We start from the raw sequence: 12,885 nt of genomic DNA, 5'->3' as shown, positions 1-12,885 counted from the left end.
TGGTTTTCGGAACAGTGTCAAAAAAATAGAGAGCAACTGAGCATGTGCAGAGCAGGGTGAGACAGTGTATTACTGAATTTTAAACAGTATAAGCACTTATTTTTAATGTTTTAGCTATACCTGCAAAAGGGGCCAGCCTAAAGCGATCTATCAGGATCTAATTTTCTGACTAAAGCTCCACTTTAATAGGTGGATTAAGTATGTATTGACAGAGTTACATCTTTTGACATAAAAATACAGCATGGATATATATTCAAGTGTAATATTTTGTATAAAGATTGTGATTAAAATCTTTTTTCTATATACATATTGTAGAAATGCAATACCTCTGATTTACTCCTGATGCAGTTGAGGCAAAGTTCATGAAACACATTGAGATTAGAAGCGCAAGAACCATCCCATCTTATAGTGTTTAGACAGATGAAGAGTCTACTGGATGTTATTTTGTGGCGTGAGCCTAGGGGAGTGATGGGCAGATGTTTTGGAACTACATTTCCCATGATGCTCAACTACACTGCAGAGTGCATGACCATCATGGGAAATGTAGTTCCAAAACATCTGGGGTGCCAAGGTTTGCCATCACTGGCCTAGGAGGTACTGTTAATATAGACCTTTTAATCTATACAAACTGTCCATGACATTTTCATGCTGATTATTTTTGTACAATAAAAACATATTTTTTGATATGTGCGTTGTACCAATGAAAAATTCCTGTCCTAAAATATAAATACAAAATAGACCCCATAATCTTCCCCCTCTCCAATTATAACACATTTAGTTTTATACAATGTCTATTAAGGCACAAGGGTATCAGGCTGTTGCGTATAGGTGTAAGGATATAAAGTAACATGCTTTCAACAACTTTTTCGCTCTTATTAATAGCACAATGTTATTCTAAAATAACTGAGCGTGGCCAGAATGTCCACATATAGAACCACGTCAAAAGCTCCTAACTAGCTTCTACCTATAATATCAGAAATTTAAACTGAAGGCGCAGAAACTGCGGATTACCAGTTATGGTTGGTTATGATTTCACTTTGCTCTACAACACTCTGATATTGTTTTACATGCAACAGATTTACACTAAGTAGTAACATACACCTATCATATGGCTGAGTGATTTTCTGGCTTATAAGTAACTATTATCAGTCTTTTAGCACCCAGGAAAATAGTTTTTCCTTTCATTTAAGAAATAACACATGGATTGTACAGTCTTCTGGTGCTCTGTGCTCACCACATATCGTAATAAGGAAAGGCTATTTCAATGCACAGAACAGCTAATGGTTGGCTACAACTGAAGGAGTTGTTTTCCTGAAGCCAGTGCCCTGTAGTCGGTGAAGCCAAGCCTTCTGCGTTCGTGTGGCTTCTCCATTCTTTGCAGTTCCGGTTACGTATGGGTGTCCCCCTTTGACTGGATCCATGCCAGAAGGACTTCTCTGACCTGGAAGAAAGTTCGAAATAATGAATTTGAGAAAGAAGAATTTTATTTTGACTCTTATTTGAATATACTACTAGATTATACAACGGTGGAGGCCACATGTTGCGTAAGTGGTCCAGTTTTGTTCACCAACTCTCAGGAAGCGATTGAACTGGAGTCAACAGTTGGTGGTGTCATCAGGGAGTGTGGATAAATTTAAAAAACTTTTAGATGTGTTTCTTAGCAAAAACAATGTACAAGGATATGGAAAATGGTAGTAACGTAAACATACATACACGCTCAGGTTGAACTGGATGGATTGTTGTCTTTATTCAACCTTACCAACTATGTATGTGGGTATAAATAATGAAGGGCTGAACTATCAGCTAGATCAGAACTGAACTAACAGTCAGACCCTAAAGCATATCTAAACCCATAATAAAAGAAACATTTTTTTTATCAGCTTACAAGCCTTAAAGCAGAAACAAAGACAACATTCTACTTCCTGCCCAGGCCAATTTTCAGCTTTCAGCGCTGTCACACTTTGAGTGACAATTGCACAGGCATGCAACACTGTACCCAAACTAAATTTTTATAATTTTCTTCCCACAAATAGAGCTTTCTTTTGGTGGTATTTAATCACCACTGGGTTTTTTATTTTTTTTCTAAACAAATTAAAAATGACTGACATTTTGGAAAAAAAAATGTTTTTCTTTGTTTCTGTTATAAAATTTAGTTTTCTCCTTCACTGATGGGCACTGATGAGGCTGCACTGATATGCACTGATGCGGAGGCACTAATATGCAGCACTGTTAGGCAGCACTGATATGCAGCACTTATAGGTGGCAGTGATAGGCACTGATAGGCAGTGATGATGGGCATTGATAGGCGGCACTGATGGGCACTAATAGGTGGCACTGATGGGCAGCACTGATGAGGAGGCACTGACAGGTGTTACTGATAGGCACTGACTGGCATTTTGATGGGCACTGATGGGGCATGTGTGATTGGTACCTCTGAAGGGGGCTGCGCTGATAATCAATGCGCTGATTATCAGAGCAGACCCCCCTGTCAGGAAAGCTCTCCTCTGCTCACATCTTGTCAGAGCAAACTGAGGAAAACCGACCCTTTCTGGTTACCGCTGTGATCAGCTGTGATTAGCCACAGCTGATCACATGATTAAGAGCCTATGTCATATTGAATTGGAGATGCGGTATGTCGGAGCAACACACAACAACACCGATCGCCGCGCTGCTCGCCCCCGGGGGTGCGCACGAGCGGCCTATCCTGCTGGACAAGTTGCTGGGAAGTGGTTAAAAAAATTATGAGCATGCAGGCTATTTATCACAGGAGAGAAATGCAATGTATCTTCTGCAATAAAATAAGCCTACCTGCCTGCTCACCATCTCCTGTGGCTTGTAAACTGTGCAGCTCAGTTTACAGCACCGGCACAATCCCTGTGTGCAGGGATGATTGAACTCCTCACGTCATCCCATGCCAGCCAATCAAGAGGGCCGAAGACGGGCAAGCAGAAGGAGCAAGAGAGAAAATTCCAGTGCTGGTCTGGGGCTCCTAGTGGACTTCGGACTGTTGGAGAGGAGGTGAGTATGGTGCCTTTAGTTCTAATTTAACTGTGGTGACTGCATTAGTTTGCTTTTTCAAGCTTTTTCCCCTTGTTTTTCACCTAGTGACTATCCTGCCAGTAACATACTTCCTGCTCTATGGAAGTTTTACTTCTCACCCTACTGTATCAGGACAATGTGAACAGGACAGGACTACAGAACACCGACCCCCTCTTCTTCTCCATAAAATAGGTTTGGGGTTCTGTACTACCAAGAGATAGCTGGGGACAATGTAACTGATAACAATCAACCGATGATTACAGGACTCATGACAGATCAGCTGGTATTTTTTGCATTTTAAACAGCTATAACAAATAATTTTCAATGTTTTATTTAGCAAACCGAAAGGAGGCAAATGGTAGAGGTTCATATTGTAAATTTTAAGGTTGCTTTAAAGTGGGACTCCACTCAAAGCCTTTTTTTAAATCTTGGAAAGTGTTGGGCAGGCTGTAAAGCTTTAGTGGGTGGGTTTTAAAAGTGTTCTGTGGCTCTACTGGATTTCCTTCGCTTCCTGTTCTAGTGATAGTGGTAAGTAAGTAAGGAAGTTGAAAGCTCTTCAATGGAGACACATACATTAATAATATGTGTCACGGACAGGGGTACAGGGACGAGAGAGGCTGGACAATGTGCAAGGTATCATAGTCCATTGCACACCCTTGAAAATTGACCAGCAAATTATCAAGAGAACCCCAAACCGGAAACAGGTAACAACCATAAACAATACACACTCTCTAATATTCTACCTCTGCCACCAGATGTCAAGTAATTATGCATATGGTAACTCGAGTGAGATCCTTGTTTCATGGAGGAGGCTTCCTTTGGGGGGTTACAGGGTAAAGCTTTATGGGCCTTATTGGCAGATATGATTGAAACCAGGGGAGGACTAGACTCGGAGGTAGATGACATTTTTCCCCAAGCCAATACAAATAATGTAAGCTGGGTTGACATCTGTGAGATACTCTCCCATTCACACCTCAGTCAGAGAAGAACCTGCATCCACTGACAGTCAATGGGCATTATATAGATACAATCACAGAGCCTGGCAAATGAAAATGTTCAGCATTGGTTCTGAGATGTTGGACTAACTAATGCAGGGAGCTGCAAAGGAAGTCAATGCTGGAAAAATTCCAAACTATGAAATGTGTTAAAGGTATTCTGATTACACTCACCAGAGAGGATCAGTTAATATATTTCTTCCATTAAAAGAGTAGATTGGGACATCAGATTTGTGAGGAGCTAATCTACTATCAAAAAAAGAGATCCAGTTCCGAAAAATGCGTTCACCCTGAAAAAATCCAAAACAAAACCCAAAAAGTAAAGTTTAAGATTGATTATTGCCATGTTCAAATCGAGCATAAAAAAACTAAACACTTACCTTCAAATTCACTATAGGAAGACTTCTGTGTGTCTTTTTCACTATTGAGATTAGGGATTGGGTGGAGGAAGCAAGGATGGCTCTAAATGTCCCATAGAGGGCCATCTCCTGGGCTTGGCGATGACACTGAAGGTCAGCCCCACGAATTCCAATCATATCTCCAGACATAGGAACATTAAGTGCTACCAGGCGGAGCTGAAGATTTAGTTAAAAGATGAAAGGTAAAATGTTAATAGGAAGTTATTTAAAGGCATTATAAGTAGGGTGACCACATTTCCAAACTGCCATTCAGGGACAATTTTGCCAAGGACCGGGGGGGGTTGTGTTGAATGTAGTTTCGAGGTTGGCGGGATTTCGGCGGCGAGTGATTTGTCGGGTGAATGGCTGGTTTTAGAACTTATATCATCCCAATACCCTGCTTGAAATGTATTTCTATTATTACATTGTAATAATACACTCCCCTCCCTTAGTACAGACCCCCTTCCCTCAGTATAGACCCCCCTCCCTCAGTACGGACCCCCCTCTACTAACTGTAGACCCCCTCCCTCAGTCCAGCCCCCTCTCCACTAAGTATAGGCCCCCTTCCTCAGTCCGGAACCCCCCCACTAACTATAGGCCCCTTCCCTCAGTACAGAACCCCCCCACTAACTATAGGCCCCCTCCCTCAGTACGGACCCCTTCCCTCAGTACGGACCCCCCTCTCCACTAAGTATAGGCCCCCTTCCTCAGTACGGACCCCCTCACTAACTATAGGCCCCCTCCCTCAGTATGGACCCCCCCACTAACTATAAACCCTCTCCCTCAGTACGAACCCCTCCACTAACTATAGACCCCCTCCCTCAGTACGGACCCCCCTCTACTAACTATAGACCCCCTCCCTCAGTACGGACCCCCCTCCACTAATTATACGCCCCCTCCCTCAGTACGAACCCCCCTCTCCACTAAGTATAGGCCACCTCCCTTAGTACGGACCCCCCCACTAACTATAGACCCCCTCCCTCAGTATGGACCCCCCCACTAACTATAGACCCCCTCCCTCAGTACGAACCCCCCTCTCCACTAAGTATATACCCCCTTCCTTCAGTATAGACCCCCCTCCCTCAGTACAAACCCCCCTCTACTAACTGTAGACCCCCTCCCTCAGTCTGGCCCCCTCTCCACTAAGTATAAGCCCCCTCCCTCAGTATGGACCCCCTCCCTCAGTACGGACCCCCTCCCTCAGTACGGACCCCCCTCTCCACTAAGTATAGGCCCCCCTCCCTCTGTACGGACCCCCCACTAACTATAGACCCCCACCCTCAGTACGGACCCCCCTCTCCACTAAGTATAGGCCCCCTCCATCAGTACAGACCCCCCCACTAACTATAGACCCCCTCCCTCAGTACGGACCCCCCTCCACTAATTATAGGCCCCCTCCCTTAGTACGGACCCCCTTCTCCACTAAGCATAGGCCCCCTCCCTCAGTACGGACCCCCCTCCACTAACTATATGCCCCCTCCCTCAGTATGGACCCCCCACTAACTATAAACCCCCTCCCTCAGTACGAACCCCCCTCTCCACTAAGTATATACTCCCTCAGTAAAGACCCCCCTCCATCAAGTATAGATTCCCCACCTCAGCACAGACTTCCCCCACCTCAGTACTAAATACAGACCCCTTCTCCATCAGTATAGACCCCCCTAAGTACAGAACCCCCCACTAAGTACAGAACCCCCCACAGTAGTACAGTACAGACCCCCCACTAAGTAGAGAACCCCCCACAGTACAGACCCCCTCTTACACTTGTGCTAGTGGAAAGGTGGGTGTCAGAAACATGCTGGGGGGGCACTTTTTACCCTTTTCCTGATCACTGTCCCTGTCCCTCTTCTGTCTATCTACATCCACATAATATAAGCTTAGAACAGACCTCAGATCAGCGCCAGGAATGTATAGCGGCGTCCCTCTTCCCTCTCCGTGTACTTGTAAATAGCCGAGGAGGAGGCGGCTTCGGTCTGCTCTGCGGTACAGGGCAGGGAGACATCCAGCAGAGCTGCGGAGATGGTAACAGCTGATTCGTGTCTTTGGGGCTGCCCCCCGCTGACAGCCTCGACGGGTATTATGGAGAGCGTTCGGCGCGGAGGAGGAGAAAGTTAACTTCTCCTCCGCTTTGCATGCTGGGCAGGGTCGCGCTGTGAGGTCACTGGTTGCTAGCCGCCAGGCGGCTATAGCAACCAGTGAGCAGAGTATCAGGTGGAGCTGGAGGCAGAGCGAGCACCAGCGCTATAGCGGGGTTTGCTCGCTCTGTCAATTCCATTCCGGGACACTGTATTGTCACGGAGTGAAGGTGCCCGGGACCCGGGACAGACCTGCCAATTGCGGGAATGTCCCGGGCAATCCGGGACACGTGGGCACCCTAATAAGCCTTCCCAATTGCACCTTGTGTTTATCACCTGCATAACGTGAGTAGTTTCCTGGTGACATTTGTTGGCCTGTACACATGGCCTATAGTAGGGTAAATCTTCACATTTTGGTGTCGGAAGTTTCTGTTTGTGTTCAAATGTGAGGCATGACACTGCACAGTTTAATGCATGACCTTTGTATTGTCATGACTATTGGGGTTAAAAGAATATAGAAGGCCCATGAATATCATATTATTTTTACCCCTATTTTTGTGAACATGAGAGAAGCCATTTAAATATTTTTTTTTCTCTTCTCTCTCTCTAAAGTTGAATCTGAGTGAATGCTTTTTCAAGAGTGCCTTACAAGGAGACTGTGTTAGCCTTATCTGTATTTTTATCCCAGATTGTAAATTAGAGGTTTGGACACTTAGTAAAATAAACAAGATAAGGGAACCATGAGCCCAAAGACCTAAATTTTGCTTGCATGAAGGAGAGAAGGGGGCTTATTCAAATACGGCCATATGAAACCTATTGTATTATGTATTGCAAAAACAATCATATTAGCGATAATGCCAAATATATACTTATGTTATATCAAAGTAATTATATAAATAATTAATTGAACAATGTCACATATGTTGGTTTGTGCATTTTTGTTATAAATGTTTTTTTATAATACTCATATACTGTATTATGTATTCATTACCTTTTGTTGAATATTAATCATGAAACTATTGGTTTACGAGAGGGTTATGGTTCAAATACTGTATATGAGTTGGTATGTTTAGGAGTTATATTAATGAGAATATTCATGAATAACTGTTATGCTTCTAGTCAGAACCATGACTTCATTTTCAAGGAATTCAACCATAAGGTAATTAGTGTGGGTATTCTGTGACAGTGGTCCAATGCCGGTGTGGACATGTTCTGTCAGTCACAGGCGCTGGGTCAGGAGGCGGGACTGTGTGTGACCGCGAGCGGAGGCAATTCAAATGTAAGCTGTTACAGTGGTGAATCCCCGCTTTGTGATCCGGTCAGCTCTCCTTTTCCTCCATGCTCTCTTCCCCTGTGATGATCCTGCTGCCCTCTCTTTTCCTCTGCACAATTCACGCTGCAATGATGGGCACTGGTCACGCTGCAATGATGGGCACTGGTCACGCTGCAATGATGGGCACTGGTCACGCTGCAATGATGGGCACAGGTCACGCTGCAAAGATGGGCGCAGGTCATGCTGCAAAGATGGGCACTGGTCACGCTGCAAAGATGGGCACAGATGAGGCTGCAATGATGGGCACTGGTCACGCTGCCATGATGGGCACAGATGAGGCTACAATGTTGGGCACAGGTGAGGCTGCAATGATGGGCACAGGTGAGGCTGCAATGATGGGCACAGGTCACGCTGCAATGATGGGCACTGGTCACGCTGCAATAATGGGCAAAGGTCAAGCTGCAAAGATGGGCACTGGTCACGCTGCAATAATGGGCACTGGTCATGCTGCAATAATGGGCACAGGTGAGGCTGCCATGATGGGCACTGGTCACGCTGCAATGTTGGGCACAGGTGAGGCTGCAATGATGGGCACAGGTGAGGCTGCAATGATGGGCACAGGTGAGGCTGTAATGATGGGCACAGGTCACGCTGCAATGATGGGCAAAGGTCACGGTGCAATGATGGGCGCTGGTCACGGTGCAATGATAGGCACAGGTTAAGCTGCAATGATGGGCACAGGTGAGGCTGCAATGATGATTACAGGGGGCTGCAATGATGGGCACAGATGAGGCTGCAATGATGGGCACTGGTCACGCTGCAGTGATGGGCACAGGTGAGGCTGCAATGTTGGGCACAGGTGAGGCTGCAACGATGTGCACAGTTCACATTGCAATGATGGGCACTGGTCACGCCGCAATGATGGGCACAGGTGAGGCTGCATTGATGGGCACAGGTGAGGCTGCGTTAAGGGGCACAGGTGAGGCTGCACTGATAAAGTTGTTGTTAATATTTAGTTTTGTAACTTAATTCTGCATAAAACATTTAAGTTTCATTTCATGAGATAATTTATAAGGGCGTATTTAAGGGCGGAATTAGGGGCGGGGTAGGGGTTGGGTGGGGCAACTGGTGGCGAGTAACCTTTAAGGCCTGGCTAGTAGCTCAGGACCTGAAATTTTGAGCCCTGTATAAATATATATCTTTGGCCTGTCAAAGGGTTTGTAATTCAGACCTATCATAGGGTTTGTAATTCTGTTTAGTCAGCTATATCATCCAAGCACCCGTGCCAGACAGCACAGTAAAGTTGATTGTCTACACTACAGCTTGGTTGCCTCCCTGCACCCAGCCTGTGATTGGAGAATGAAAGAGCAAAAACAAATTCAAGACAACATGCAACATGCAGACACAAGGAGAGAGAACAGAGCTCCTCTTGCTTTGTGTCAGTATATAACCACATGTGCAGGCAACAGATCCTGAATGGTTACTAGTGCAGACTCTGCTCTCACAGAGTAAAGAGTCACAGAGTCAGGTGTAAAGATTCATACACTAATTGCATTTACAAAAATGCATATAGTAATTACTAATGAATAACAGTGTTAAATGATGTTTTCAGAAAACGCTGCCTGTATATCAACTTTATGATAAAAAATAAAAATAACCCTTTCATGACTAAGCCTATTTTTGAAATTTGGTGTTTACAAGTTAAAATCCGTATTTTTTGCTAGAAAATTACTTAGAGCCCCCAAACATTATATATATATTTTTTAGCATAGAATCTAGAGAATAAAAGGGCGATTGTTGCAATATTTTATATCACACAGTATTTGTGCAGCGGTGTTTTAAACGCAAATTTTTGGAAGAAGGGACACTTTCATGAATTAAAAAAAAACAGTAAAGTTACCCCAAATTTTTTGTATAATGTGAAAGATGATGCTACGCGGAGTAAATAGATACCAAACATGCCATGCTTTATAATTACACGCACTCGTGGAATGGTGACAAACTACGGTACTTAAAAATCTCCATAGGCGACCCTTTAAATTTTTTTTACGGTTACCAGGTTAGAGTTACAGAGGAGGTCTTGTACTAGAATTAATGCTCTCGCTCTGATGATCGTGGCGATACCTCACATGTGCGATTTGAATACCGTTTACATATGCGGGCGCAACTTCCGTATGCGTTCTCTTTGCTGCGCGAGCTCGCGGGGATGGGGCGCTTTAAAAAAAAATGTTTTTCTTATTTATTTTTATATTTATAAATTGTGTTTAAAAAAAAAAAAAATTTTGATGACTTTTATTGCTGTCACAAGGAATGTAAACATCCCTTGTGACAGTAATAGGTGGTGACAGGTACTCTTTATGGAGGGATCGGGGGTCTAAAAGACCCCCAATTCCTCCTTTGCACTTCACAGTATTCAGATTGCCGTTTTCGGCGATTCTGATTCTGTTTTTTTAAAACCGGCGCCACTGGCAGCCGAGTAAACGGGAAGTGACGTCATGACGTCGCTTCCGTGTTTACGATTAGGAGGCTGGAACAAAGCTGCTCACGGCTTCGTTCCAGCACATCCCCAGCCGCCGGAGGTGGCCGATTGGTCATCGGGCCTCCCGATGGAATGGGAGGGCCGGTAAGATCGGCGGGAGGGGGGGACGTCACCTCCCGCTCCTCCGGTATAACAGCTGAACGGCATTTAGCGGTTGTTATAACTGGATAGCCGATCGTCGGCTCTAAAAAACAGCTGCGGGCATCATCCCGGTATAACCCCAGAAAGCCGAGTACGCACATCTGCGTACGCTCGTCGGGAAGGGGTTAAAAATAAAAATGGAAAGGCTGCACAACACATAGGTCTCCATCTAGTGGCCATAATGCTCTATTTTTCTTGAAATGCCTCAGTCAGGAAAATCCCGCATTGTGGCCACTAAATGGAATGGACAATCATAGGAATTCAATTAAGCAGAATACGGTCAGAATTTGTGATGGCTGGGTGAATGCTTGTGACATTTGTCCACTGTGTTTTAAAAATATATACTAAACATAAAAGGAAAAATTCTATTTACTGATCATGTAAACCAGGGGTCTTCAAAATATTTAAACAAAGGACCAGTTTACTGCCCTTCAAACTTTAGGGGGCCGGACTGTGGCCAGTGGGAGTAGAAAATGCACTGGCATCAGTAGGAGTAAACAATGCCATAGGCATGCTGTTCAGTGGGAGTAAAAAACATTACATAATTGGTGTCAGTAGGAGGAATAGTACCCCATTGTTGGTGTCAGTGGAAGAAATAGTACCCTATTGTTGGTGTCAGTGATAGTGCCCCGTCTTTGGTGCCAATGGAAGTAATAGTGCCCCGGGGTCCAGATAAAGGCAAGCAAAGCACCACATCTGGCTCAGAGGCCGTAGTTTGGTGTAAACCAATGGTTACTAGTTGACTAATAATAGGGTTTTCCACTGTTCACAAGCAAGGCTTAAAATTGAAATTTAATCTGCTTATATTTTCCTTCCCTGATTCCTCCCTCTCCCCTCATCAACATCCTAATAACATTTTTAAATACAACCTTTGCATTTTTATTACATACCTTTATTTTACAAGTAACATCATTACTAGGTCTCTGTACATCTATATGCAATGCAGCCAGATCAGGCCAGCATAGCTTCCTGAAAACAACACCCTGCCTCAGTACTCTTCTAAAGAGCCTTTAGCCTTGGTACAAGCAATGGGCTGGCTCCTGGGAGGATCTACACAAGTATGAAAATGTCTTGATGGGTTAGTGTCTTATTTGGAGGAGCAAGAACTAACAGCAGCTTCCTTTTAATTACAGCCCAAAGAGATACACAAACTTTTTTTTTTTCTGCCTGTAGCTGGAGAGAGGAAGCCCTGTGTAAAGCATTGGGTACCTGAGTGAGGAAAGGTCACTATGTCTTGCTGGTGGTGTTAACATTAACCACTTAAAGAGGAAGTAAACCCTCTCTAAAAAAAAAACAAAAAAAAACACCCTGCAGAACAAAGGCATAATGAGCTAGTATGCATAGCATACTAGCTCATTATGAATTACTTACCTGAGATCAAAGCCCCCGAAGCGACCCCCGTTCACCTCCTCCGTTGCCGCCATGATACCCGGAGTGATTTCCAGGTATTGCTGCTTCAGCGCTGTGACTGGCCAGAGCAGCGATGACGTCATGATCGCCTTCACTAACGACACGCTCAGTGTGCCTGCGCCGTAGACATCGGTGCCCGTTTTTAGGAAAATGTCTCCTTAACCGTGTAGGTTAAGGAGATATTTCTTGCACCCACAGGTAAGCCTTAATCTAGGCTTACCTGTAGGTTAAAGTGGTCTGTAAGGGTTTACAACCACTTTAAGGACCAAGCCTCTTTTTGACACTTGTTGATTACAAGTTAAAATCGTTTTTTTTTTTTCTAGAAATATACTTAGAACCCCCAAACATTTTATTTATATATTTTTAGACACCCTAGAGAATAAAATGGCAGTCATTGCAATATTTTACGTCACACCATATTTGCGCAGCGGTCTTACAAGCGCAATTTTCTGGGAAAAAATACACTTTTTACCTAAAAAACAAGACAACATTAAAGTTAGACCAATTTTTTTTTATACTGTGAAAAATAATGTTACGCCGAGTAAATTGATACCCAACATGTCATGCTTCAAAATTGCACCCGCTCGTGGCGACATTTAAAATGTTTTACAGGTTACATGTTTAGAGTTACAGAGGAGATCTAGTGCTAGAATTATTGCTCTTGCTCTAACAATCACGGCGATACCTCACATGTGTAGTTTGAACACCGTTTTCATATGCGGGCATGACTTATGTATGCGTTCGCTTCTGCGCGTGAGCTCGGCGGGACGGGGCGCTTTAATTTTTTTTTCTTATTTATTTTACTTTTTATTTTTTATTTATACTGTCCTTTAAAAAAAAATGGGTCACTTTTATTTCTATTACAAGGAATGTAAACATCTTAAATGTGAGATCTGGGGTCAAAAAGATCTCAGATCTGGGCGTGGTCGGGATGTGAGAGAGGAGACGTGCCCTGCTTAAGCTCCCGCCATCCACCTAACTAATCCGCCAGAATCCTGGGTTTGAAGAAGCCATC

General features: G+C 44.2%; 1 long non-coding RNA gene across 1 annotated transcript; it reads right to left on the bottom strand.

Annotated features, from left to right (window-relative positions):
* Positions 1–244: 244 nt before the first annotated feature.
* Positions 245–4,331, bottom strand: LOC141114354 (uncharacterized). Its single transcript, XR_012236897.1, has 2 exons — positions 4,209–4,331; positions 245–1,441 (listed from the first exon to the last, which is right to left on the bottom strand). It is a non-coding gene; the product is annotated as an uncharacterized lncRNA (long non-coding RNA).
* Between the last annotated feature and the right edge of the window lie 8,554 nt (positions 4,332–12,885).

This window comes from Aquarana catesbeiana, linkage group LG12 (genome assembly GCF_042186555.1).
Source record: "Aquarana catesbeiana isolate 2022-GZ linkage group LG12, ASM4218655v1, whole genome shotgun sequence".
Taxonomy (NCBI): domain Eukaryota; kingdom Metazoa; phylum Chordata; class Amphibia; order Anura; family Ranidae; genus Aquarana; species Aquarana catesbeiana.
The sequence above is the reverse complement of the archived record's forward strand: the minus strand, read 5'-3'. Positions and strand labels throughout refer to the sequence as shown.